Source organism: Phyllobates terribilis, unplaced genomic scaffold (genome assembly GCF_046119375.1).
Source record: "Phyllobates terribilis strain yellow unplaced genomic scaffold, ASM4611937v1 Scaffold_4__5_contigs__length_816908805, whole genome shotgun sequence".
Lineage (NCBI taxonomy): Eukaryota > Metazoa > Chordata > Amphibia > Anura > Dendrobatidae > Phyllobates > Phyllobates terribilis.
In genome coordinates this window covers 194,624,743-194,652,609 of record NW_027362764.1, presented here as the reverse complement: position 1 = coordinate 194,652,609, position 27,867 = coordinate 194,624,743, and positions in this window count along the sequence as shown.

Genomic DNA, 27,867 nt, shown 5'->3' with positions numbered 1-27,867 from the left:
CTATATTAAAAACCTTACTGTATATCAAAGTTGAAGTAATGCATATAAAAGGGTAGACAAATAGGACCGGGTCCCAACTCCAGACCACCTAGGCCCGTGGTAAGCTACATATATACCAATCAGCTCAACAAAGGGCATGCCACACCCTTAAATTGCACAGAATGCAAACAAGTCAAAAAACCAGACAATGTGAACTGAGGTCTAAGATGGCAGACATAGAAGAAACAGAGGCATGTTCACACTAGCAAAAAAGAAGCAAGACAAAAATATATCTCATACCCTACCATAATTATATATAAATGTAAAGCAAAGTTGCATAATAAATATAGGGTACTTAGTGAACTATTTTTGATCAAAAAAAGTATACAAGCCGTCCCACCAGCGGCAAGGTGACCCTAAATTGGGACGGTACCTATACTGCCTATATTAAAAACCTTACTGTATATCAAAGTTGAAGTAATGCATATAAAAGGGTAGACAAATAGGACCGGGTCCCAACTCCAGACCACCTAGGCCCGTGGTAAGCTACATATATACCAATCAGCTCAACAAAGGGCATGCCACACCCTTAAATTGCACAGAATGCAAACTATTTTTTCTTCTATGTCTGCCATCTTAGACCTCAGTTCACATTGTCTGGTTTTTTGACTTGTTTGCATTCTGTGCAATTTAAGGGTGTGGCATGCCCTTTGTTGAGCTGATTGGTATATATGTAGCTTACCACGGGCCTAGGTGGTCTGGAGTTGGGACCCGGTCCTATTTGTCTACCCTTTTATATGCATTACTTCAACTTTGATATACAGTAAGGTTTTTAATATAGGCAGTATAGGTACCGTCCCAATTTAGGGTCACCTTGCCGCTGGTGGGACGGCTTGTATACTTTTTTTGATCAAAAATAGTTCACTAAGTACCCTATATTTATTATGCAACTTTGCTTTACATTTATATATAATTATGGTAGGGTATGAGATATATTTTTGTCTTGCTTCTTTTTTGCTAGTGTGAACATGCCTCTGTTTCTTCTATGTCTGCCATCTTAGACCTCAGTTCACATTGTCTGGTTTTTTGACTTGTTTGCATTCTGTGCAATTTAAGGGTGTGGCATGCCCTTTGTTGAGCTGATTGGTATATATGTAGCTTACCACGGGCCTAGGTGGTCTGGAGTTGGGACCCGGTCCTATTTGTCTACCCTTTTATATGCATTACTTCAACTTTGATATACAGTAAGGTTTTTAATATAGGCAGTATAGGTACCGTCCCAATTTAGGGTCACCTTGCCGCTGGTGGGACGGCTTGTATACTTTTTTTGATCAAAAATAGTTCACTAAGTACCCTATATTTATTATGCAACTTTGCTTTACATTTATATATAATTATGGTAGGGTATGAGATATATTTTTGTCTTGCTTCTTTTTTGCTAGTGTGAACATGCCTCTGTTTCTTCTATGTCTGCCATCTTAGACCTCAGTTCACATTGTCTGGTTTTTTGACTTGTTTGCATTCTGTGCAATTTAAGGGTGTGGCATGCCCTTTGTTGAGCTGATTGGTATATATGTAGCTTACCACGGGCCTAGGTGGTCTGGAGTTGGGACCCGGTCCTATTTGTCTACCCTTTTATATGCATTACTTCAACTTTGATATACAGTAAGGTTTTTAATATAGGCAGTATAGGTACCGTCCCAATTTAGGGTCACCTTGCCGCTGGTGGGACGGCTTGTATACTTTTTTTGATCAAAAATAGTTCACTAAGTACCCTATATTTATTATGCAACTTTGCTTTACATTTATATATAATTATGGTAGGGTATGAGATATATTTTTGTCTTGCTTCTTTTTTGCTAGTGTGAACATGCCTCTGTTTCTTCTATGTCTGCCATCTTAGACCTCAGTTCACATTGTCTGGTTTTTTGACTTGTTTGCATTCTGTGCAATTTAAGGGTGTGGCATGCCCTTTGTTGAGCTGATTGGTATATATGTAGCTTACCACGGGCCTAGGTGGTCTGGAGTTGGGACCCGGTCCTATTTGTCTACCCTTTTATATGCATTACTTCAACTTTGATATACAGTAAGGTTTTTAATATAGGCAGTATAGGTACCGTCCCAATTTAGGGTCACCTTGCCGCTGGTGGGACGGCTTGTATACTTTTTTTGATCAAAAATAGTTCACTAAGTACCCTATATTTATTATGCAACTTTGCTTTACATTTATATATAATTATGGTAGGGTATGAGATATATTTTTGTCTTGCTTCTTTTTTGCTAGTGTGAACATGCCTCTGTTTCTTCTATGTCTGCCATCTTAGACCTCAGTTCACATTGTCTGGTTTTTTGACTTGTTTGCATTCTGTGCAATTTAAGGGTGTGGCATGCCCTTTGTTGAGCTGATTGGTATATATGTAGCTTACCACGGGCCTAGGTGGTCTGGAGTTGGGACCCGGTCCTATTTGTCTACCCTTTTATATGCATTACTTCAACTTTGATATACAGTAAGGTTTTTAATATAGGCAGTATAGGTACCGTCCCAATTTAGGGTCACCTTGCCGCTGGTGGGACGGCTTGTATACTTTTTTTGATCAAAAATAGTTCACTAAGTACCCTATATTTATTATGCAACTTTGCTTTACATTTATATATAATTATGGTAGGGTATGAGATATATTTTTGTCTTGCTTCTTTTTTGCTAGTGTGAACATGCCTCTGTTTCTTCTATGTCTGCCATCTTAGACCTCAGTTCACATTGTCTGGTTTTTTGACTTGTTTGCATTCTGTGCAATTTAAGGGTGTGGCATGCCCTTTGTTGAGCTGATTGGTATATATGTAGCTTACCACGGGCCTAGGTGGTCTGGAGTTGGGACCCGGTCCTATTTGTCTACCCTTTTATATGCATTACTTCAACTTTGATATACAGTAAGGTTTTTAATATAGGCAGTATAGGTACCGTCCCAATTTAGGGTCACCTTGCCGCTGGTGGGACGGCTTGTATACTTTTTTTGATCAAAAATAGTTCACTAAGTACCCTATATTTATTATGCAACTTTGCTTTACATTTATATATAATTATGGTAGGGTATGAGATATATTTTTGTCTTGCTTCTTTTTTGCTAGTGTGAACATGCCTCTGTTTCTTCTATGTCTGCCATCTTAGACCTCAGTTCACATTGTCTGGTTTTTTGACTTGTTTGCATTCTGTGCAATTTAAGGGTGTGGCATGCCCTTTGTTGAGCTGATTGGTATATATGTAGCTTACCACGGGCCTAGGTGGTCTGGAGTTGGGACCCGGTCCTATTTGTCTACCCTTTTATATGCATTACTTCAACTTTGATATACAGTAAGGTTTTTAATATAGGCAGTATAGGTACCGTCCCAATTTAGGGTCACCTTGCCGCTGGTGGGACGGCTTGTATACTTTTTTTGATCAAAAATAGTTCACTAAGTACCCTATATTTATTATGCAACTTTGCTTTACATTTATATATAATTATGGTAGGGTATGAGATATATTTTTGTCTTGCTTCTTTTTTGCTAGTGTGAACATGCCTCTGTTTCTTCTATGTCTGCCATCTTAGACCTCAGTTCACATTGTCTGGTTTTTTGACTTGTTTGCATTCTGTGCAATTTAAGGGTGTGGCATGCCCTTTGTTGAGCTGATTGGTATATATGTAGCTTACCACGGGCCTAGGTGGTCTGGAGTTGGGACCCGGTCCTATTTGTCTACCCTTTTATATGCATTACTTCAACTTTGATATACAGTAAGGTTTTTAATATAGGCAGTATAGGTACCGTCCCAATTTAGGGTCACCTTGCCGCTGGTGGGACGGCTTGTATACTTTTTTTGATCAAAAATAGTTCACTAAGTACCCTATATTTATTATGCAACTTTGCTTTACATTTATATATAATTATGGTAGGGTATGAGATATATTTTTGTCTTGCTTCTTTTTTGCTAGTGTGAACATGCCTCTGTTTCTTCTATGTCTGCCATCTTAGACCTCAGTTCACATTGTCTGGTTTTTTGACTTGTTTGCATTCTGTGCAATTTAAGGGTGTGGCATGCCCTTTGTTGAGCTGATTGGTATATATGTAGCTTACCACGGGCCTAGGTGGTCTGGAGTTGGGACCCGGTCCTATTTGTCTACCCTTTTATATGCATTACTTCAACTTTGATATACAGTAAGGTTTTTAATATAGGCAGTATAGGTACCGTCCCAATTTAGGGTCACCTTGCCGCTGGTGGGACGGCTTGTATACTTTTTTTGATCAAAAATAGTTCACTAAGTACCCTATATTTATTATGCAACTTTGCTTTACATTTATATATAATTATGGTAGGGTATGAGATATATTTTTGTCTTGCTTCTTTTTTGCTAGTGTGAACATGCCTCTGTTTCTTCTATGTCTGCCATCTTAGACCTCAGTTCACATTGTCTGGTTTTTTGACTTGTTTGCATTCTGTGCAATTTAAGGGTGTGGCATGCCCTTTGTTGAGCTGATTGGTATATATGTAGCTTACCACGGGCCTAGGTGGTCTGGAGTTGGGACCCGGTCCTATTTGTCTACCCTTTTATATGCATTACTTCAACTTTGATATACAGTAAGGTTTTTAATATAGGCAGTATAGGTACCGTCCCAATTTAGGGTCACCTTGCCGCTGGTGGGACGGCTTGTATACTTTTTTTGATCAAAAATAGTTCACTAAGTACCCTATATTTATTATGCAACTTTGCTTTACATTTATATATAATTATGGTAGGGTATGAGATATATTTTTGTCTTGCTTCTTTTTTGCTAGTGTGAACATGCCTCTGTTTCTTCTATGTCTGCCATCTTAGACCTCAGTTCACATTGTCTAACTTTGTGACTAGGCAGTCAACACTAACGGGCCAATCACAGCGATCGGTGGAAAGGAGCCACTTTGATTAGTCCTGCGCCAAAAAAGCCTGCCTTCAACTGTCTAGGACAGTTACGTTTTCGATCCAGGCAAAGTGATGTTTGACTCAGTTTAATGTTTTGATGTAACTCGGTCATGTTGCACTAAAGCATTTGCAATCAAGTTACCTAACCGGGTTCATAAGGAAAAATGTAGGCGCTCTTACCTATTTGATGTGCCATTTCTGGGTTGCCGGCCATCTGGATTTCATCTCCCCCCTTTGGAGCGTGAGAATGATGCTTCATACAGTGCTGTTCACCATTATTGTCACCCCTTCATTTTTTTCATAGACTGTACAATATCTTCAGAAATAAATGGAAATGTACCAAAGTTATATCCTCTGGATTTTTAAATTAGTGGTCCAAAGTAATACAACAATAAAAAATTGTTTTTCAACTTCCATGTTGCAATTTCAAAGAAGAAACAGAATAAACAGCATGTGCAGCAATAAAGGCTCCCCTAATTAATACTTGGCTGCACACCCTTTGGCATTGCTGACAGCCTCCAAACGTTTCTTGTAGCCATCTATAAGCTTCTTGCACTTCTCAGCTGGAATTTTCTCCCACTTTTCCTTTGCAGTTTGTTCAAGCTCTTGAATGTGTGCAGGGTTTGTTTTTCCCAGTGGCAGATTTCCGCTCCCCCCCAAGAATTTTCAATGGGATTGAGGTCTGAACTCATTGCTGGCCATTTTAAAACAGTTTATTCTTTTCTTTTTCAACCATTCCTGTGTACTTTTGGATGTGTGCTTTGGGTCATTGTCTTGCTGGAGGATCTAAAATCTCTTGATAATTCTCTGATTTCATGATTCCTGTGAAGGTCAAGGCCTCCAGTACCAGACGTAGCTAAGCAACCCCACAACATTATGGATCCTCTACCATGCTTAGCTGTTGGTAAGGTTTTCTTTTCCTTATAAGCTTTTTTGGCGCCGTCTGTAAACAAACTGTTGCTTTGCATTGCCAAAAAGCTCTATTTTTGTTCCATCTGTCCACAGAACATTTTCCCATAAGGTTTTTGGTTTGTCAAGGTACTCTTTGGCAAAGGTCAGTCGTTCCTTTTTATGACTTTTCTTCAGCAATGGTTTCTTCCTTGGCCTTCGCCCATATAGCTCTGCTTGGTTTAGTGTGCGGCATATGGTACCATAACCCTAAACTGTTCCAGGTTGGCCTTCAGGTCTTTGGATGTTTGACGTGGTGATTTTTTCACCATTCGCACCAACCTTCAAAGACCTCTCTTGTCAATTTTCCTCTTTCCCCTACGTCCAGGGAGGTTCTTGACGGTTCCATGCTTGGCAAACTTCTTAATAACATTGCGCACTGTTGAAACGGGGATACCAAGGTCTTTGGAGATGGCCTTAAACCCTTTGGAAGTCTTGTGTTTGCTAATAACAGCAGTTCTGATGTCCTCAGACAGCTCCTTTGTCTTCACCCGTTTGACAAAGGAACAGGGCCTACCACGTGGCTTTTTGAAACACTGAAGTCACCATTCATTAACTAATTCATGTCTCGTGAGCACTGACAATCACAGGGGAATCTCTTTTGTGAATTACCACAGGTGAGTCAAAATGTGTTTCCAATACTAAATTAATGTAAAGGGTGCCAATACCAGTTACACAGCAAGATTTAGGTTATTCTGTTTCCCTCCCATTGTTTTTTGCTTTAAATTTTTGTTTATCATTTGCTCTTTTGTATTTAACATGAGTGTTCTATACAAAAAAAATTTCACTTGATTCATTTTTTTCAGGAGCTAATTCCACATTATGTACTTAAACTTCATGGGTGCCAATAACCATGAGCAGGACTGTAGGCTTACATTGTTAAAGTGACTTTCGGATCACACACAAACCTCAGTGTGAGCCAGCAAGTCAGAATAGAAGTCCCGTGAGTGAGAAGAATAAAGAAGCAACGCTGGAAACTGGAGAATATGGCGATCGATAAGTATATAAACACACTTAAGGCTCATTCAGAAGTCAGTGATTAGTCATCAGTGTTTGAATGCCAAAACCAGGAGTGGAAAATACAGAGAAAAACTGTAATTTAAAGATTGACAACTGTTCGGTATTTTGGAGACACTCCTGGTTTTGGCTTACAAACACTGACGTCTGAATGAGCCCTTACACTACATTACAAACACATTTACACTGGATTAGCTAATAAAAAAATATTGGGTGTGCTTTAAGGAATGTGTCCAAAACTTGGATATAGGCTAGCCACACTTTTCAGCAAAAAAAAGCAAAAAGTTGAGCTTGTTGAACTCTGCATATTTCTATATTGTGTGACAACCAGTTTTATGAGATCACTTTTCCTAGGTTAAAATGCAGGGTGTAGTCTGCTTGTGTCTCAAAAGGAGGACTTTGGAGACAGTACTATGTTTCATAGTAAGCTAAATCAGTACATTTTTTGCGGTGGTGCACGGCAGCTGAAAATCTTCCAAATTCACATCTATTAATAAATGTTTTGTAAATTAATCCAGCTCACTGTTCATCAAGCCTGGAGTGTGAAATGCCAGTCTTGTGGAATTGAGGCCACAATCCTTAGCCTTGTCTAGGTGCTAGCTAAACAAAATCAGTCCCTGTCTTTTTGAACAAAAGTAAGCCAATACTAGTCCAATTAAACAAAACAACAGTTTTATAGAGCAATCTGTAAGGCTGTGTGCCTACGATGTGTTTTTGGTGCGTATTTGCAGCGCGTAAACGCTCCAGAAACGCATTGCATACCTTATCCCATGACTTCCTATGACATTCTGCAAGTTCTGTGCACATGGTCCGTATTTTTTCTGCGCAGATTTTACTCGCAGAAAAAATACGGACATGACCAATTCTTGTGCGTTTCTGCATGCGTATTTGCCTGTACAATGCATTGGAAAAACGCATGGCAAATACGCATGCAAATACGGGTCAAATACGCATGTAAAAACCGCATGCGTTTTTCTGCCAAGGAGACGCAGAAATGCTCAGGAAAATTTCTGCTTCATTTCTGCATCGTGGGCACTAAGGCTAAGGCTGGGTCCAGATGACCATAAGCCAAATAGAAAAAAAAAACAGATAATTTTTCATTTGTATTGTCCTCAGAATGTCTGCTTTTTAGATCCGTATGGCATCTAATTTTTACTCCATCAATTTGATGAGGCAAAATAAATTTTTAATCTTAATTATTGCAACGGATCTGTAAAAAATGAATCTTATTCGGATGGTAACCCATATGTGATCTGTTTTCTGTGTCTCCCATTGTGACTCCGTACATTAAAACAGAGACTCATTGTGCCCCCCATACAGTAATAATGTCCACCATTCTGACCTCAATAAAATAATGAGGGACATTACTATGGCCCCAATACATACTCCTCAACATTGAAATTAACATCAAGAAGGCAAAGTGGAAAAATAAAAATCACAGGATCAATAAACAAGGTAATGAAATGGTCACAGTAGCACCAGAAACATGCGGCCTGGTGTGTTGAAAATCGAGACTTGGGAATCTTTCATTTTCCCTCCTGAAGGCCTCTTCATGGCGTTACCAATATGATCTCCAGACCAATCTCCAGTAATCATTACATCCAAGACAAAGGGATAAAGCTAGATTCCATTGTGTCTTTATTCTGAACCATGATAGCCATTAAGACCAGTGACATGAGGTCAATGAAGGATCTGTAGCTGGATACCTGTCTCGTAGCCCAATGTCATCCCAATGCCTTTCGTTGGCTTGTGTAGACACTGTTTGATGCCTTAATCTTGGATTGTAACATATACTGTAATTTCATTTGCACTACAGAATGGATAACTACATATTATTTGCAAATATGTTTAGCACATGTGGGCAACACCATGAAGAGGCCTTCATGAGGGAACTTAACACTAGTTTTACTCCTGGGAATATGGTGGCGTAATGTACGGTAGTTGGACCCCTCTTGCCTTCATTCCACTACACTAATAGCTCGGCGATACATTGATTTGGTCGTGCAACCAGATGTACGCCCATTTATCCAAAGTGTCCCAGGACATACCTGTAACATCACTGGACTTGTCTCCCATTGAGCACATCTGAGATGTCATCGGTTAGGAGCTGCCAGCAGCGGATATTGATGATTTGTGTGCATTCTAGCAGAACATTTCTCAGACAATCATAAACAACCTCAATGAAAGCAGCCCAAAGCATGTAAGCATGTGTATTTCTGCACATGGCACTCATACTCGATACTGAATAAATACAGACATCTTGAAAACTTTATTTTCCTTTTTTCATAATTTGTATAGCAACATCTCAATCGATCCTGTGATTTTCATAATTCCACGACTTTTCCTTTTAGGTGTTGCAATTTTAATGTTGATGAGTTTAGAAATAATGTCCAACTCTTGCCCCAATAGAGTAATACTGTCCCCGTTCTGGCTGAAATTAGTAATAAAGTCCCTCCCCCATTTTGGCCACAGTGTAGTCATAATGTCGCCCTATCTGGCGCTCTTCACAAAGCAATTAAAGAAAATTATTCTTCTAACATGTACCTGCTTCCGTGATTAGCAGCTCCCTATTTCTTCTCCATAGCTGGCACAGGCAGCAAAATGCAGTTATGTTATTACTTGTGATGAGTCGCAGACTTTTGGCCTCTGATATTCCAGGGGCATGTATAGGCATTGCAGGGCAGGGAGCTGGGAGCTAATGGCTCTCTGCTCCACAATACCGTTCAACTGAATCCAGCTAAATATCTTTCAGCACATCCAGCTAAAAATAGCCCTGACACCAGTGGGCCTCCTTCTGCAACTGCGATCATTACGCCACTCAGAAGCCCACCGGGCAATTGCCCCATCTCCAGTGGACCACACCAAGCCTGTTTTTAACTTTTAAACAGTGGCATATTCACATCAAATGGGGGGTACTATAATGCATCAGTTGTTTTGCGCTCTGTGAAGCTTTGTCTGACCTCTGACTATAAAAGAACATCTATTTTATGGATGTCCAGCCTTCTCCTGATAGTGGTCATTGATATAAAGTGCATACGAACACACATACAAATGTGGATATTGCGATGCACAGAGGAGACTAGATATGAATTAAAACGTCAGTAGATGTTATAATATAGGGAGCCAAATCTCTCACTAGTTCCTCTCGCCCTGCCTGCTCTCATGATTTTCCCCTTAATAAGAAATTATAAACTGTAACCTACCTGTGTGTCCAAATTACCGAGGCCCAGTCCAAAATGTAGTCAACCAACACGGAGGTCTTCCTTGTCTCACTACATACAAATGTGATTGCATAGAGCAACTTAACATTATTATTTATTAGAAAATCACATTTTATCTCTATCTAATGCTCGCCAGACTTATACATCAACCTTTTCCAATCTTAGCATCTGAAGCTGGAGAAAATCTTAAAGGAGTTGTCGGGCATTGTTCACTATGGGAGGAAAGCACTTCCGATAACGGCTGATTCCCGTGTAAGTGGAGTAAAACATTTCCAATCGGTGGGAATTGTGCATTTGTCTAATTTTCCATGATGGGTTCCAGTAAAGTTTCAGATAAAAGACCTTACCAACATACCTACTCAGACAAAATCAATTTTATTCGCTCTCTCCCAATGTGTCCCACTTTCTGTGTTCTCTTCCCTAACTAACATGAGATCAATCGCATTGTAACATTTATTCCTTTTAACCCTGATGAACAAGAATAGCCAATTGGGCTTCACACAGTAAAAGACCGCGCACCTAATTTGATACTCCATAATACCTTAACTAAAGCTTTGAAATACATCCCAGAAGTTTCCTCTGGATAATGTTTCTGCAAATATCTTGTGAGGTATATGTGTATATATATATATATATATATATATATATATATATATATACAGTACAGACCAAAAGTTTGGACACACCTCATTTAAAGATTTTTCTGTATTTTCATGACTATGAAAATTGTACATTCACGCTGAAGGCAACAAAACTATGAATTAACACATGTGGAATTATATACTTCACAAAAAAAGTGTGAAACAACTGAAAATATGTCTTATATTCTAGGTTCTTCAAAGTAGCCACCTTTTGCTTTGATGACTGCTTTGCACACTCTTGGCATTCTCTTGATGAGCTTCAAGAGGTAGTCACCGGAAATGGTTTTCACTTCACAGGTGTGCCCTGTCAGGTTTAATAAGTGGGATTTCTTGCCTTATAAATGGGGTTGGGACCATCAGTTATGTTGTGCAGAAGTCTGGTGGATACACAGCTGATAATCCTACTGAATAGACTGTTAGAATTTGTATTATGGCAAGAAAAAAGCAGCTAAGTAAAGAAAAACGAGTGGCCATCATTACTTTAAGAAATGAAGGCCAGTCAGTCCGAAAAATTTGAAAAACTTTGAAAGTGTCCCCAAGTGCAGTTGCAAAAACCATCAAGTGCTACAAAGAAACTGGCTCACATGAGGACAGCCCCTGGAAAGGAAGACCAAGAGTCACCTCTGCTTCTGAGCATAAGTTGATCCGAGTCATGAGCCTCAGAAATCGCATGTTAAAAGCAGCTCAGATTAGAGACGAAGTCAATGCCACACAGAGTTCTAGCAGCAGACACATCTCTACAACAACTGTTAAGAGGAGACCTTGTGCAGCAGGCCTTCATGGTAAAATAGCTGCTAGGAAACCACTGCTAAGGACAGGCAACAAGCAGAAGAGACTTGTTTGGGCTAAAGAACACAAGGAATGGACATTAGACCAGTGGAAATCTGTGCTTTGGTCTGATGAGTCCAAATTTGAGATCTTTGGTTCCAACCACCGTGTCTTTGTGCGACGCAGAAAAGGTGAACGGATGGACTCTACATGCCTGGTTCCCACCGTGAAGCATGGAGGAGGAGGTGTGATGGTGTGGGGGTGCTTTGCTGGTGACACTGTTGGGGATTTATTCAAAATTGAAGGCATATTGAACCAGCATGGCTACAACAGCATCTTGCAGCGGCATGCTACTCCATCAGGTTTGCGTTTAGTTGGACCATCATTTATTTTTCAACAGGACAATGACCCCAAACAGACCTCCAGGCTGTGTAAGGGCTATTTGACCAAGAAGGAGAGTGATGGGGTGCTAAGCCAGATGACCTGGCCTCCACAGTCACCAGACCTGAACCCAATCGAGATGGTTTGGGGTGAGCTGGACCGCAGAGTGAAGGCAAAATGGCCAACAAGTGCTAAGCATCTCTGGGAACTCCTTCAAGATTGTTGGAAGACCATTTCCGGTGACTACCACTTGAAGCTCATCAATAGAATGCCAAGAGTGTGCAAAAGCAGTCATCAAAGCAAAAGGTGGCTACTTTGAAGAACCTAGAATATAAGACATATTTTCAGTTGTTTCACACTTTTTTCTTAAGTATATAATTCCACATGTGTTAATTCATAGTTTTGATGCCTTCAGTGTGAATGTACAATTTTCATAGTCATGAAAATACAGAAAAATCTTTAAATGAGAAGGTGTGTCCAAACTTTTGGTCTATACGTCTATAATGTATATATATATATCTATATATATATATATATATATATATATATATTTATATACAATTAGTTCCATATATATTTGGACAGAGACAACATTTTTCTAATTTTGGTTCTAGACATTACCACAATAAATTTTAAACAAAACAATTCAGATGCAATTGAAGTTCAGACTTTCAGCTTTCATTTGAGGGTATCTACATTAAAATTGGATGAAGGGTTTAGGAGTTTCAGCTCCTTAACATGTGCCACCCTGTTTTTAAAGGGACCAAAAGTAATTGGACAGATTAAATAATTGTAAATAAAATGTTCATTTCTAGTACTTGGTTGAAAACCCTTTGTTGGCAATGACTGCCTGAAGTCTTTAACTCATGGACATCACCAGACGCTGTGTTTGCTCCTTTTTTAGAAAAATGTTGTCTCTGTCCAAATATATATGGACCTAACTGTATATATATATACTGTATATATATATATATATATATATATATGTATATATATATATATATATATATACTGCTCAAAAAAATAAAGGGAACACTTAAATAACACATCCTAGATCTGAATGAATGAAATATTCTCATTGAATACTTTGTTCTGTACAAAGTTGAATGTGCTGACAACAAAATCACTGAAAAATCATCAATGGAAATTAAATTTATTAACCAATGGAGGCCTGGATTTGGAGTCACCCCCAAAATTAAAGTGGAAAAATACATTACAGGCTGATCCAACTTTGATGTAATGTCCTTAAAACAAGTCAAAATGAGGCTCAGTATTGTATGTGGCCTCCACGTGCCTGTATGACCTCCTTACAATGCCTGGGCATGCTCCTGATGAGATTGCGGATGGTCTCCTGTGGGATCTCCTTCCAGACCTGGACTAAAGCATCCGCCAACTCCTGGACAGTCTGTGGTGCAACGTGACGTTGGTGGATGGCGCGAGACATGATGTCCCAGATGTGCTCAATCGGATTCAGGTCTGGGGAACGGGCGGGCCAGTCCATAGCTTCAATGCCTTCATCTTGCAGGAACTGCTGACACACTCCAGCCACATGAGGTCTGGCATTGTCCTGCATTAGGAGGAACCCAGGGCCAACTGCACCAGCATATGGTCTCACAAGGGGTCTGAGGATCTCATCTCAGTACCTAATGGCAGTCAGGCTACCTCTGGTGAGCACATGGAGGGCTGTGCAGCCCTCCAAAGAAATGCCATCCCACACCATTATTGACCTACTGCCAAACCGGTCATGCTGAAGGATGTTGCAGGCAGCAGATCGCTCTCCACGGCGTCTCCTGACTCTGTCACGTCTGACACATGTGCTCAGTGTGAACCTGCTTTCATCTGTGAAGAGCACAGGGCGCCAGTGGCGACTTTGCCAATCCTGGTGTTCTGTGGCAAATGCCAAGCGTCCTGCACGGTGTTGGGCTGTGAGCACAACACCCATCTGTGGACGTCGGGCCCTCATACCACCCTCATGGAGTCGGTTTCTAAACGTTTCTGCAGACACATTCACATTTGTGGCCTGCTGGAGGTCATTTTGCAGGGCTCTGGCAGTGCTCTTCCTGTTCCTCCTTGCACAAACGCGGAGGTAGCGATCCTGCTGCTGGGTTGTTGCCCTCCTACGGCCCCCTCCACGTGTCCTGATGAACTGGCCTGTCTCCTGGTAGCGCCTCCAGCCTCTGGACACTACGCTGACAGACACAGCAAACCTTCTTGCCACAGCTCGCATTGATGTGCCATCCTGGATGAGCTGCACTGCCTGAGCAACTTCTGTGGGTTGTAGAGTCCGTCTCATGCTACCACGAGTGTGAAAGCACAACCAACATTCAAAAGTGACCAAAACATCAGCCAGAAAGCATTGGTACTGAGATGTGGTCTGTGGTCCCCACCTGCAGAACCACTCCTTTATTGAGTGTGTCTTGATAATTGGCAATAATTTCCATCTATTGTCTATTCCATTTGCACAACAGCATGTGAAATTGATTGTCAATCAGTGTTGCTTCCTAAGTGGACAGTTTGATTTCACAGAAGTTTGATTTACTTGGAGTTATATTCTGTTGTTTAAGTGTTCCCTTTATTTTTTTGAGCAGTGCATATACACATATACTCCTCAACAATGAAACTGTAAACACTGAGAAGTAAAAGTAGTGGGATGATGAAAAGCACACAATCGATAGACATCTCAATTTATTGTGTAGCAAGTATGAGTGACCCTTGCACTTACACTCCTTGACTGCTATCAATGAGGTTATTAATGGTTGTCTGAGGAATGTTTTAGCATCCTGAATGCACTTGGGAACATAAATCATCAAGATCCGCTGCTGGCAGCTCCCTTTGCTATTGCCAACCAATTTCCCAGATGTGCTCGATGGGAGATAAACCCTGATATGCTGCAGGCCATGGTAGCACATTTAGTCCATGCAGTCTGCTTATAGTAGAATGAGAAATGTGCAGCCTGGAATTATTGTTTTGAAAAATGGCTCCTAAGACATTTTGGAGAAATGGCTGTACCACTGGTTCCACAGCCAAATCGATCCAATGCTGATTTGTCAGTGTGACTGGAATGAAGATGAGAGGGTTTCGCTCTCATACATTACTCCACCCCATATCATAATCCTGGGATTAGGACCGATGTGACATTTCCTTGTGAAGGCCCATGTGGTCTCTGGCCCCATCTCCTGTTATCATTGCATCTAAGACAAAAGCTGGACTCGTTGCTGAAGAGGATAGCCCTTCATTCAAGCCTCCAATGCCATCTTGCTCTGCACCAATGCCTGTGAGAGCAATGACATGCAGTAAATGAAGAGACTTCATGAGGAAACATATGCTGGTCCTACTCCTGGGATTATGGTGATGACTTTTAAGAATGGGAAAAACCAGATCCCTCTAATCTTCATTCCAGGGACACTATCAGCTCAGCGTTACACTGATTTGACTGTGGAACTTGTAGTTTGCCCATTTGTCAAAAGTTTCCCAGTAGACGTTTTTCAACACAACGTCAGAACCGTATGTTGCTTGTGCCATAGCTTCCAACCATCCCAGCTTCAGCAGGACTGTCCCAGAGTCAGCAGGACTGTCTCACATTCAGCAATCAGATCGGACTCCCCTCGAACTTGTACCTCAATGTTTGTAGACAAGAGTTTTATCTATGAGCCACAGTATAGGAGAATTTGGTAATCTTGACCTGTATTGCAGGCAGTGAACCCAAAAAGTAGATTATTATGTATGTATATAGAGATATATTGTATATGTCAGTGTATTTTTATGTTCGCTATATATTGAGGTGAAGAAAAAGTCAGATTTTTTTGTCCTATAAAACTGCTAAAAATAATAAAAAGCAATTACAATATAGTAGTTTTTTTGTCAACCCCCCCAGTTACCAAACCCACAACCCTCAACATTACAGGCAGGAGCTGAAGCTGCTTGAGCCACAAGCTCTGATAATGTAATGGGGAGAATTTTGTGTACTTGATCTGTAGTGCAGGCTATTACTCCACAGGCAGATATTACTGATACATTGTACACAGCAGAGTATTTCTGTTTCTGTATTCTATTGGGAGAATAAAAGAGATTTTTTTTATCCTATAAAATTACTAAAAAATAATGAAAAACACTTAAAATATTGTAATTTTTAATGCGCTGTTTTGAAAAATAATGAACATCACAAGACAGCAAGTAACACGGACATATTTGGTGTCCCTGTAATTATGACAACCCATACAACACAACGATCAGACTATTTACAGGGATCGGTAATTGGGGTAAAAAAATGGCGTGATTGATATTTTTTCTCAATTAAACCCATGAAAAAAAATGTAATGAAAATGTAACGCACATGTTGCATTTTTTCTACTGCTTTTTTTCTGCTGGTGTCCTCACCACACAATGCAATAACAATCTTCTCTAATTATTGCATGTTTGCTGCGTTTCTTTTATACATTTTCCCCCATATTTGATGCATTTTTGGTGCAGACGTCAATTCACGGTTTTAACCTTTTTTAATACTGCTGAAAAGCTTTGATTCTGCACTTAAAAATGCAACAGCGTCTTTTTTCTTCATGCCTTTTTTTTCAGAAGAAGCCTATAAGGAAAAAATTCCCCAAAACCGAGTTCAGCAACTTCTTTAGACGCACCAAGGGCGGAGATTTCATGAAATCACATCCACTTTGCTTAGACATTTAGACCGTGTTCACATATAGTGTAAATGCTGCGTTTTTTCTTCTGTTTTTTTTGCACCGAAATTCTGCTGTGTTTAACTGTCCAAGCAAAGTGAATGCGATATCATGAAAACTGAGTCTCCTGTGGTCTAAAGACTCTGCTGAACTGTGCTGTTTTGGTGCTTTTTTCTGTAGAGCTTTCTATGTGGAGCCTGAAAAATGTAAAAACCTGCAGTTTCTTTATTAAGTGCAGAATCAAAGCTTTTCTGTACTATAAAAAACACATTAAAAACGCGGATACACATCTTCACCAATAACGCATCAAATAAGGGGGAAAACCATAACGAAAATGCAGCAAAAATGCAATAACCAGAGAAGATTGTTACTGTGCAGTTTGGTGTGGATACCTGCGAAAACAAAAAACACAGTATTTCTGCTACGTGTGATCACGGCCTTACAGACACAAAAAAGCCAGATGTTATATAGTGATGCTGCATAAAGATGAGAAAGGAATGAAGGAACAAAAAATAATCCACAGGTCCCAACTAGAGATGAGCAGGACACACAGATGATATTGCGCTGCCCTGAGTGATCAAAAACCGCCGGGGACACCGGAAGATTAGAGATTCTTAGCCTCCTGTCCAGCCGCCAGGTACCATTGACGTGGACGCTGTACCGGAGTCCCGTGAATCCATCCGCTCAACTCTAGTCCCAACCGTCCTGGATATAGCAGACAGTCCTGGATTTGGGTCTACACCCTTCAGCCTTGAACGTCTGCTGAATGTCCCTCACTGCCACCGCCCCTCTGACAACTCCTCCTGCCGGGGGAGAAACAAATGGTAAATGGGTATGGCTAGGGGCGTGGCCAAAATTTGCCACTTTATCCCTCTTTCTGATCTTCAAAAGTTGGGAGGTATGCTTGTGATGTGCCCCCTGGGCCGTGGGGTACTCGGTAGCTGGGCCAGTCGGTGCTGGGGGATGTCACAGTGGCGGTGACCCGGTCCGTGACTCAGGGCAGTCAATAAAAAGTGGATTATAGTTTTTATAGTTTAATGTTCGTGACGCCACCTGTGGTATGCGGCTATATGGAGCCACCGCTGCGGTACAGATCCTCTGGAGCTGATGGTGACGCAGCAGAGTAGGGACAGCTCTCCACAGGCAGAGCTTAACTCCAGGGCAGGAAATGGTGATGTTATAGATGTTGCTGTGCAGTGTAATGCAGGGGATGGCGCAGATAATAACCAGTCCACAACTTAATGGCGGTTTCCTCTTATCTTTACTTGCGGTGGTTAGGCAGACTGGGGCACGGGTACTAGCTTGTAGTAGAGGTCCGGGCGGTCTGGAAGCAAGTTGGGAGTCCACCTCGCCAGGTGAAGCTGGAGGCCTTCTCTTTGCCCTAATCTCTTTGGCCCTGCTGCTTATAGCTATGCTGCAGCCCTTGTCCCTGAGTAAAACGTCTTTGTGCTCACCGGTATTGGAGACAGATCGGGCCTTCCTGGAGTGTCGCTCCCACGTGGCGGTGCTGGGCCCTATGTGCTACAGAGCATCCGGGCGTGTGATGGGGCCAGGAAACCGGCATTCTTCTGCCCTCTGGTTTCTGCTGCTGGGCCTTCAGTGCCCCACAACCTCGGACTCCGGTGTCCGATTCTTGTACGCTCCTCTCTGGGGTGAGCTGCCATGCTGCTCCACTCCCCAGGTCTTTTCTCTTCGCTGTCCTGTCTTCAACTCCACTCACTAACTCTAACTAACCCCGCCTCCAGATCCTAGTTACTAAGGGGAGGAGCTCCCCTTTCTGGTCTGGAGCCAGTAAAGTGTTGTATGTTAGTATACCTGACTAGGGGACCCCTGCTTGCTTCCAGGCATGGCATCACCTCTTGTGAGAGAGGCAATGCCACTGTGGCAACCAGACCCCTGGGGTGCCACATTCCCCCCTAGTTAAATTCAGTACTTCTGGACTGAGGATACCTTTTTGAATTAACAATCAACAACAATAACAATTCACATTACAATTAGTTTACAAAGTCAAAAATTACAAACAACCCAACCAAAAATTTATAGCAGTCACTGCGGCGCTTAGTCTTTACGCCACAATCCGGGGATTGTCTTCTTTCGGATAATTGAAATTTGGCTGGTGGGAATCCCCTCAACCCACTTTGTGTATCATCCCTGGGCGTGGCTTCAGGGCACTCTGTCATTGGGCCCGGTCTTCGGCCACGCCTGCGGTTTATTTTCAAGGCCACTTATTAACTATTTTCAATATTGTCCCGACAACACCTAGTCCTGTGGTCCGATTGTCCATAAATGTAACAACTATATATATCCAAGATTATTTAACGGTTACAACTATATATAACATATACTTTAGTTCCTCCAGCGGGCAGAGAGCTGACCTTTAGTACTTTGGGTCGATCTACGTAGTAAATTTGTTGTCACTGACCTACCCTGGTTCCTAGTGTCTACCCCTGGTCTAACCCTGGTGTACGGGTAGTCTGAGATAACACCGGTAGGCTGGGTAATCTCCTACGAATTCTTTGGCTCACCCTGGGTACGACAGGTTCACTGCTAGCAGAGGGTAGATTCTCCTGATCTGTTGCTGATGAGGCATCTGTCTCTGGGGCTGATTGGTCTCTCTGCTGTTCTGGAGCCTCAACAGTTTCCGGCGAGACCGCTTGGAGAAAGGTCAGGACCGGTACCACAATTGCTCTGCTCACCTGCGCCCAAGACCGGGGGAATGCTCCAAGGACTGTCTGGACCGTTTACTTCACTTTTTCTATGGGCTGAGGGCTGTCTTGGTCTTCTTACCTGTGTTTCAATTGTTCAGGGCATATCTTCAGGTGGTCTCTTGAGACTGCCGCTGAAGTTTCCCCTCCATCTTTACTGATGAGGCACACTTTGGTGTTATCGCAATTCGAGGGTAGGACGGTGTATGGATCAACCTCCCACTGGTCATCTAATTTATGGACTCGTCTCTTCCTCTTGAGTACCTGTTCTCCAGGTGATAAGGGAACTGCAGGTGCGAGCTGATTGTAAGTTTTCTCCTGCTTCTGTCTCGCCTTGGACAAACTTCTCTCCACACATTCTTGCACCTTGCGGTATTGTTGCTGCCGCTCTGTATCCCAATCTGCATCTGGTGATGCCGACTCTTCTGGTGTTAAGACTCCCATGTCTAAGTCAGTGGGTAACTTGCCAGGTCTTGCTCTCATCAGGTAAGCGGGTGTACAGTTGGTGGAGTTCACCGGGATGTGGTTATATAGGTCCACCAAATCTGGTAACTTTTCTGGCCACCAGCTACGTTCTTCAAGGGGCAACGTCTTCAACAGGTCTATTACCACCTGGTTCATTTTCTCGCACAACCCGTTGGTCTGGGGATGATACGGCATCGTCCTTATTTTCTTGCAGCCGTACAAGTTACATAATTCTTGAAACACTTCTGCTCTAAAGACTGGACCTTGGTCGGTGAGCACTCATTCAGGGTAACAATGCGGATGACAAAAGTGTAGTTGAAACGCTTTGGCTGCCATCTGAGCCATCTGATCTTTCACTGGCAATACTACCAAGAACCTGGAATAGTGGTCTACTATGGTGAGAGCGTAGACAAAGCCTGACCGGCTTGGGGCTAGCTTCACGTGGTCCAAGGCTACCAGTTCAAGTGATTGTTTGGTTATTATGGGCTGCAGGGGAGCCCTCTGGCTGTCACAGTCTTTCCGTCTCAGGTTGCATGGACCACATTCTCGACATCATCTCTCGATTGCTTTCCTCATGCCAACCCAGTAGAATCGCTCACGTAGCAGGACTTCCAACTTCTTCCACCCGAAGCGTCCTGCTCCATTGTGGTACGCTTCTAAGACCATTGGCGCATCCCGCCTCGGGACAACCACCTGCCAGACTAGTTCGTGTGTCCGGGAGTTGATACTTCTTCGACACAGCTGTTATAGCAGAAGATGAGGTTCCCCAAGCTCAAAGACCCCATCTATGCTATATAAGTCTGACGGTTACTTTAGGTCAAAAACAACAACTAAATGTTCCTTCCTTGTATCAATAGAAACTAACGTGTCCTTGCTAGTCATCAGAATGTGTCTGATTAAATGTTTCAACACAAGCATAGGCATCACAAGAACAGAAACCAGTTTTTGTTTGCACAGCTAAATTGTATGATCGGACCATATATGGTAAGTCCGTTTCTGCCTCCAGGGTGTATATAAACCCTATGCTTTGTAATAAAGTTAGAGTCTGTTGACACATACTACCTGTCTTGTGTCTTATTCTCTCCGGGCCTGTTTACTAAAGGATAGAAGAACGAGAAAGCAGTGACGACAAGCTGGCGCCCGAACAGGGACCTGAGTTAATCTGCCCAGGGGTGCTCGACCGGACCGAGACGTGGGACGAGCGAAGCTCTCTGTTGGTGATATATACAGCGCAGAGGTAAGAATAACTGTTATATTCTACCTAAATTATATCACTACATAGAAGAGACTCCCTCACCCCCGAGCGGTCGGCTCCCCAGTAATTCACAGATTGTTGTCTGGCTCAGGTCCCTTTGAACCAGTAGAACCCCCTCAGATAAATTGTCAGTCCTGCCTTCTATCCTTTGGAAAAACTTAAGAATGAAAGTATGGATCCGATGATTGTGTTGTGGGTGTGTCTCGGGATCGGTGTTTTTTGGTCTGTTTTTCTGGTTGGCGTATAAGTCCTGGAGGGCAAGTAGTGGTGTGGTTCAGAAATCTTTGTGGCCCATTGTCTAAGTGACTGAGGAGTCTACTCTGAGTGAGGAGAACGGAAAGAATGGGGAACCAAAATGCCAAAGAAGGCGTTACAGCCAAAGACTTAGTAGTACGCAGAGAAAGGAAACAGGCACTGATTGGAATTGACAAAATATTGTGTAAGGCGGGAATGAATGAAAATGGAGAGATGAACGGAGAGAAATGGAAATCCTTCTTTAACTCCTATCATGGATGGCTGAAAGATAAGGGTCTGTTGGAGACAGTGGATGTACGGATGAATGCATGCGCTCATTTTGAAGGAAGAATTGAAGAATTAGGAAACGGATGTTACAGACTGACAAAAACCGGAATGACAGATTTTCCTCCCTATCTGCCCCCGACGTCACCCCCACCCCAGTACCAGAATTCCCAGGAACCCAATTGCTGGGTTTGCCCCAGATGTGGACAGCAGAATCCCTTGACTATAGATATCTGTGTGGCATGCGGAGGACCAAGACCCCACCCAGCTAGACTATTCCCAATGAGGACGGTAGTTGTGCCAGGAGCACCGGCAGCAGCAGCAGCAGTACGGGACGCAGTTGTTCCAGGTCAAGAAGCCCATACAATGTTAATGTATAGACCATGGAGTCCCTCAGAACAATTGGCGTTGATTTCCCAGTTGCCAGATCCGTCCCAGTTCCCGATGGGTTTTGCCAGAATGATAAGAACCATACAGGATACGTACAATGCAACTAGGTTGGATTTACAAGGGGTAATTAAGGGAAAATTGGCAGATGAAGCCCGCTATGATAGGTTGACAGACGAAACACACAAGCAGTATGACAATAGGACCGGACCCGAAGCCGCAGAACTCAATAATGCAGCGGCCGGAGACCTGTTCACAACAGCATTGGTAAAAGCATGTAAAGACAGGCAGGGAGAAAGGCAGGTTACACTAGAAGACCGAGTTCAGGGTAAGGAAGAGGACCCCAAAGACTACTTTTGGGCTCTAAGGAAGACTTGGTCGGAAATGGGGTTCATTCCTGAAAATAAGACTAGTGAGAGGGTATTAGCAAGTGCTTTCATGAACGGACTAAAGAAAGAGATTGCAGAAAAGGTAAAAGCAAATAGACCAGAGTGGAGATCAGTGAAGGCAGAGGATTTGGCCAGGATAGCTCAGGGGGCACAGCATGACATAATACAGGCAAAAAGAGCTGCCAGAATACACATAGTAGAGACGACCCCCAGAAACAACAGAGGAAGAGGACGGACTGCAGGAGGGGGACAGAGACTATGTTACGGATGTAGAAAGCCAGGACATTTTAGAAAGGACTGTAGAACCAACCCGTATCCAGATGCTCAGAGTACGGGTCCTCCAGCCAACCAAACAACGCCCCCATAGGATGAGGGTAGCTTGCACATGAACCCCCTCATCTCCTTACCCCCAACTCCCAGTTGTATAGTGCAGGTGAACCTACCAGGGGGACATGAAATCGATTTCCAGGTAGATACGGGGGCCGACAATTCAGTAATTATGCGAGGTGATTGGCCATACACTGACACTGATTTTTCACATCATGTCATTGCCACCCCTTTCAATTCCCCGTCTGTCCTGCTCCCTGTCACTAAAAAAATTCCCCTGCAAATTCAAGGAGCTACTGTACATAGCTAGCTCATGGTATCGCCCCGAGGCCAATGTAACCTTTTGGGAAACGATGTATTGTCTCAATTACAAGCACATATCGAATATCATCCAGATGGCACCGTCACCATGACCCCAGGTTTAAAACCAAGCATCCTTTGCAAAATAATGTCACTAGATATTGCCAGCATAGAAGAGACAAACGATTTTCCCCTGATATTGGAGCAGGCTGTACCCTACGACTTTTGGGCCTCAGATAACACAGATGTTGGTAGGTTAAGAGTTCAACGAGTAATGGTGAATCTAAAACCAGGAGCCATCTTGCCTCAACAGAAGTAGTATCCCCTTAGCTCGGCTCAGGAGAATGCCATAGCCCAGCAAGTCCAAAAATTACTACACAGGGGAGTCCTAGTCAAAACCCAGTCCCCTTGCAACACTCCCCTGTTCCCAGTAAAGAAAAAGAGCGTGCCAGGACAACCAGCCGCATATAGAATGGTCCATGACCTCCGGTTGGTTAACAAAGCCACAGAACTTCTAACACCAGTTGTGCCCAACCCGCATACTCTTCTGTCACAGATACCTTCTAACTCTCTTTGTTTTTCAGTGGTCGATTTGGCAAATGCATTTTTCAGTGTACCATTACATCCTGACTGCCAGTACCTGTTTGCTTTCACGTTCCAGGGCAGTCAATATACATGGACAGTGTTGCCACAGGGTGCCCAGAATTCACCCACAATGTACACTGCAAGTCTGCAGGAAATACTGGAGGGATGGTCTGAACCACATATCGTTGTTCTGCAATATGTCGATGACCTGCTCATTTGTGCCCCCTCCAGGAAACAATGTCATAATGCAACTATATCGCTTATGTTGTTTCTCTATCACGCTGGCTGCAAGGCTTCGAAAGATAAGCTTCAGTTTTGTAAATCTTCAGTCACCTTTTTGGGACATTGCATTACACCAGGAGCCCGCCATTTGACAAATGCACGTAAACTAGAAGTACAGGCATTCACCGTCCCCATTAATGTTGCAGCCCTCAGAACTTTTCTTGGACTTGTTTCCTATTGCAGACAGTGGATTCATGCCGTCTCTGTTTTAATGCAGCCCCTCTATGACTGTCTTACCCCAACACCTTTTGTACTAACACCAGAGGCAATAGACTGTTTTTATTCTCTCAAAAACCGTATTTTGGCCGCTCCAGCTTTGGGTACACCTAATTATGAGCTCCCATTTACTCTGTACCTTCACGAGCAAGCTGGACATGCAGCAGGAGTTTTAACTCAATCACATGGTGACAATCAGAGACCTGTTGCCTATTTTAGTGGCAGATTGGATGCGGTAGCCAGAGGTGCACCATCCTGTGTACGTGCTCTGCATGCTGTTGGACTGCTACTTCACAAATCTGCAGACATTGTTCTAGATCATCCGCTCACTGTGCTAACACCTCATGATGTCTATACTATATTGAATCAAGTGCAACCCGCTCACCTCTCAGCAGCACGTCATCTCAGGTTACAATGTGCACTGTTAATGCCTCCCAATGTTGCTTTGCAGAGGTGTATTACTTTGAACCCAGCAACTTTGTTACCTCTCTCGGATCTGAAGGAGGGGTCAGGTACTGTGCTTTTTAAGGAAGATCCAACAGAGGATGTTCCTCATGACTGTGTACAAATGATGGCACAAGAAACGGAAGGTTTACCTACTGTATTTGAACATGAATTACAAAATGCAGATTTTGAATTTTTTGTAGATGGATCCCGTCATCAGGACGATTCAGGTACTTTCCATACTGGATATGCAGTTGTCTCCCTCAATGCAGTAATCAAGGCAGAACCAATGCTCCCACACCAATCGGCTCAAGAGGCCGAACTTAGGGCCCTAACCGAGGCCTGTAAATTAGCAGAAGGTAGTGTTGTTAACATTTACACGGATTCTAGGTACGCATTCGGTATAGCGCATGATTTTTGTCCAATATGGAAATCAAGAGGTTTCCTGACGGCAGCAGGACACCCCATAAAGAATGCTGATGCGGTCCAGTAGTTAATTGATGCGCTACAATTACCCAAACAAGTAGCTGCCATAAAGGTAAGAGCACATACCAGACGCACCGACCAGGTAAGCAGAGGTAATGCGATGGCAGATGCAGCAGCAAAAACAGCAGCCTGCAAGCCGCAACAAGGCTCAACAGTACGTCAGATAAGTGCCCCTAAAAACCCCTTTGTGTCGGAGGACATCTTATCCCAAATGCAGGCTCAGGCTCTGAAGGAGGAGGTTGATAAGTGGTTGAAGGAAGGTGCATGCCTGAATGAAGCAAATGGGGTATAGGGGAAAGGGACACGACGATGCCTTCCAAGGGCACTGTACTCAGCGGCTGCCCAGATGCTACATGGGCCGGTACACCAATCTAAAACGGCTGTGATGAATGTGATGCAGAAACATTGGGTGGCACCAGGATTCTCCACCTGTATTGAACGACTGATAAAAGGGTGCATGATATGTGCTACACATAATCAGGGTAGAGTAGTTAAAACACCACCCAAACCCCCCCCCCCCGGCCCCTCTATCCATTCCAGAGACTGCAAATTGATTATATTCAGCTGCCGAAGTCAGGATCATGGGAATATGTGTTGGTCTGTATTGATTTGTTCTCAGGATGGCCAGAGGCTTTCCAGATTGTCAAAGCCACGGCTGCGGCAACCGCAAAGAAACTGCTTGCGGAGGTGGTCTGCAGGTATGGGGTACCAGAGGTAATTGAGAGTGACAGAGGTACACACTTCACGGGTGAAATAATGAATGAAGTCATGTCAGCTCAAGGAATTCAACAAGTATTCCATACCCCATATCACCCACAAAGTAGTGGTAAAGTGGAAAGACTGAATAGGACATTGAAATTAAAAATTCAGAAAGCCATGGTTGAGACAGGAAAACCATGGCCGGATTGTTTACCGCTTGCTCTGTTTTCAGTAAGATACACGGCTAATAAAAAGACTAGACTCTCTCCATATGAGATATTGTTTGGCAACGTACCCAGCCTAGGGTGTTTCTATCCGCAAGCATTAGAAATTAACAACCATGTGCTAAGTTCCTACGTAAGGCCTTTACACAAAAAGATCAAGCAAATACATGATAATGTTTTCAGTTCTCTTCCAGATCCAGACTCTAGCAGCCATACGCTGCAACCTGGAGAAGGGGTGGTTATAAAAAGACACGTGAGGAAAAGCCTAGATCCACGGTTTGACGGAGCCTTTCAAGTTCTGCTGACCACAAGCACAGTCGTTAAGCTAGAGGGAAAAGAGGGCTGGATCCACGAGTCCCATTGCAAAAAGATACTAGGAGACCCAGCGGACAAAGAATGAAGACATTGTTTATACTTACCTGCATCCTTGCGACCACAGGTGCATGGACTTCGTTAGGCACCACAGATGGAGATGACAATAGATTCATTAAACACCATCTTGCTCTAATCGATGGACTAAAGGAGCAAAACCAGACTACTGCTAATTGTTGGATATGTACACATACCCCTGTGACGTCCACTAGCATACCCTTTCTCGCTGTCCCAGTCTCATGGGAAGAGATAAACTTTTGGGAGAACTGCTCAGATACTTTGGCCAATAATTCCACACAAAAATTAAGCTTTATGATGAGGCCAACCTCAAGAACCAAGATTCCTGGTGGGGAAACACCTTTTCTTTTCTGAATCCTGCTAATTGGTTTAAAGGTATCGGTGGGTGGTTGGCTGGTATAGTGCAAGCTATTTTTCAGGTTTTACTAATGTGTCTTGCGGTTTATTTGGTTTTTAAGCTTTTTCTAATGTGTATTCAGCGTTGTACTAAAAGAAAAAGAAAATATAGAAATTCATATTGATAAATGAAGGAACAAAAGGACGGAATGTTATAGCAGAAGATGAGGTTCCCCAAGCTCAAAGACCCCATCTATGCTATATAAGTCTGACGGTTACTTTAAGTCAAAAACAACAACTAAATGTTCCTTCCTTGTATCAATAGAAACTAACGTGTCCTTGCTAGTCATCAGAATGTGTCCGATTAAATGTTTCAACACAAGCATAGGCATCACGAGAACAGAAACCAGTTTTTGTTTGCACAGCTAAATAGTATGATCGGACCATATATGGTAAATACGTTTCTGCCTCCAGGGTGTATATAAACCCTATGCTTTGTAATAAAGTTAGAGTCTGTTGACACATACTACCTGTCTTGTGTCTTATTCTCTCCGGGCCTGTATACTAAATGATAGAAGAACCAGAAAGCAGTGACCACACAGCTTTCCCTCGTAGATGAACAGTTTGCCCTTCTCCTTCCACAACTGTTGGACCTCCTGTGGAGCATCTGGATCAGGGTGCGAGTCAGCAACTCCTTTATCAGGCGGACAGCCGGGTCACTATCCTGCGTCTCTGCCCATCCATGGTGGGGCAATGGGTTAAGCGTGGCCTCTCTGTTGGCGGAGCGCTTGTCCCTCACACAGTGGGAGCGCTGGGTCACCCCGTGGCGATGGAAAGCAGGTAGCTCTATCTCCTCCAGATCTTCCGGGTCTTCTCCCCCATCTGGCAAGTTGGGCATTCTGGACAGCGCATCAGCATTGGTGTTCTTATGCCCCGCCCGATACTTAATGGTAAACTTGTAGTTAGACAGTCGGGCCATCCATCGTTGCTCTAGGGCACCAAGCTTCGCAGTCTCCAGGTGCGTCAGCGGGTTGTTGTCTGTGAAGACTGTAAATCTGGAGGAGGCGAGGTAGTGTTTGAAGCGCGCCGTTACAGCCCAGACTATGGCTAAAAACTCAAACTTAAAGGAACTATAGTTGTCGGGGTTCCTTTCTGTAGTACGGTGCTTCCTGCTAGCATAGGCAATCACTCTCTCTCTACCCTGCTGTACGTGGGACAGCACCGCTCTCAATCCCACATTGCTGGCATCCGTATGGAGTATAAAGGGTGGGCCATAGTCGGGGTAGACCAGGACTTCGT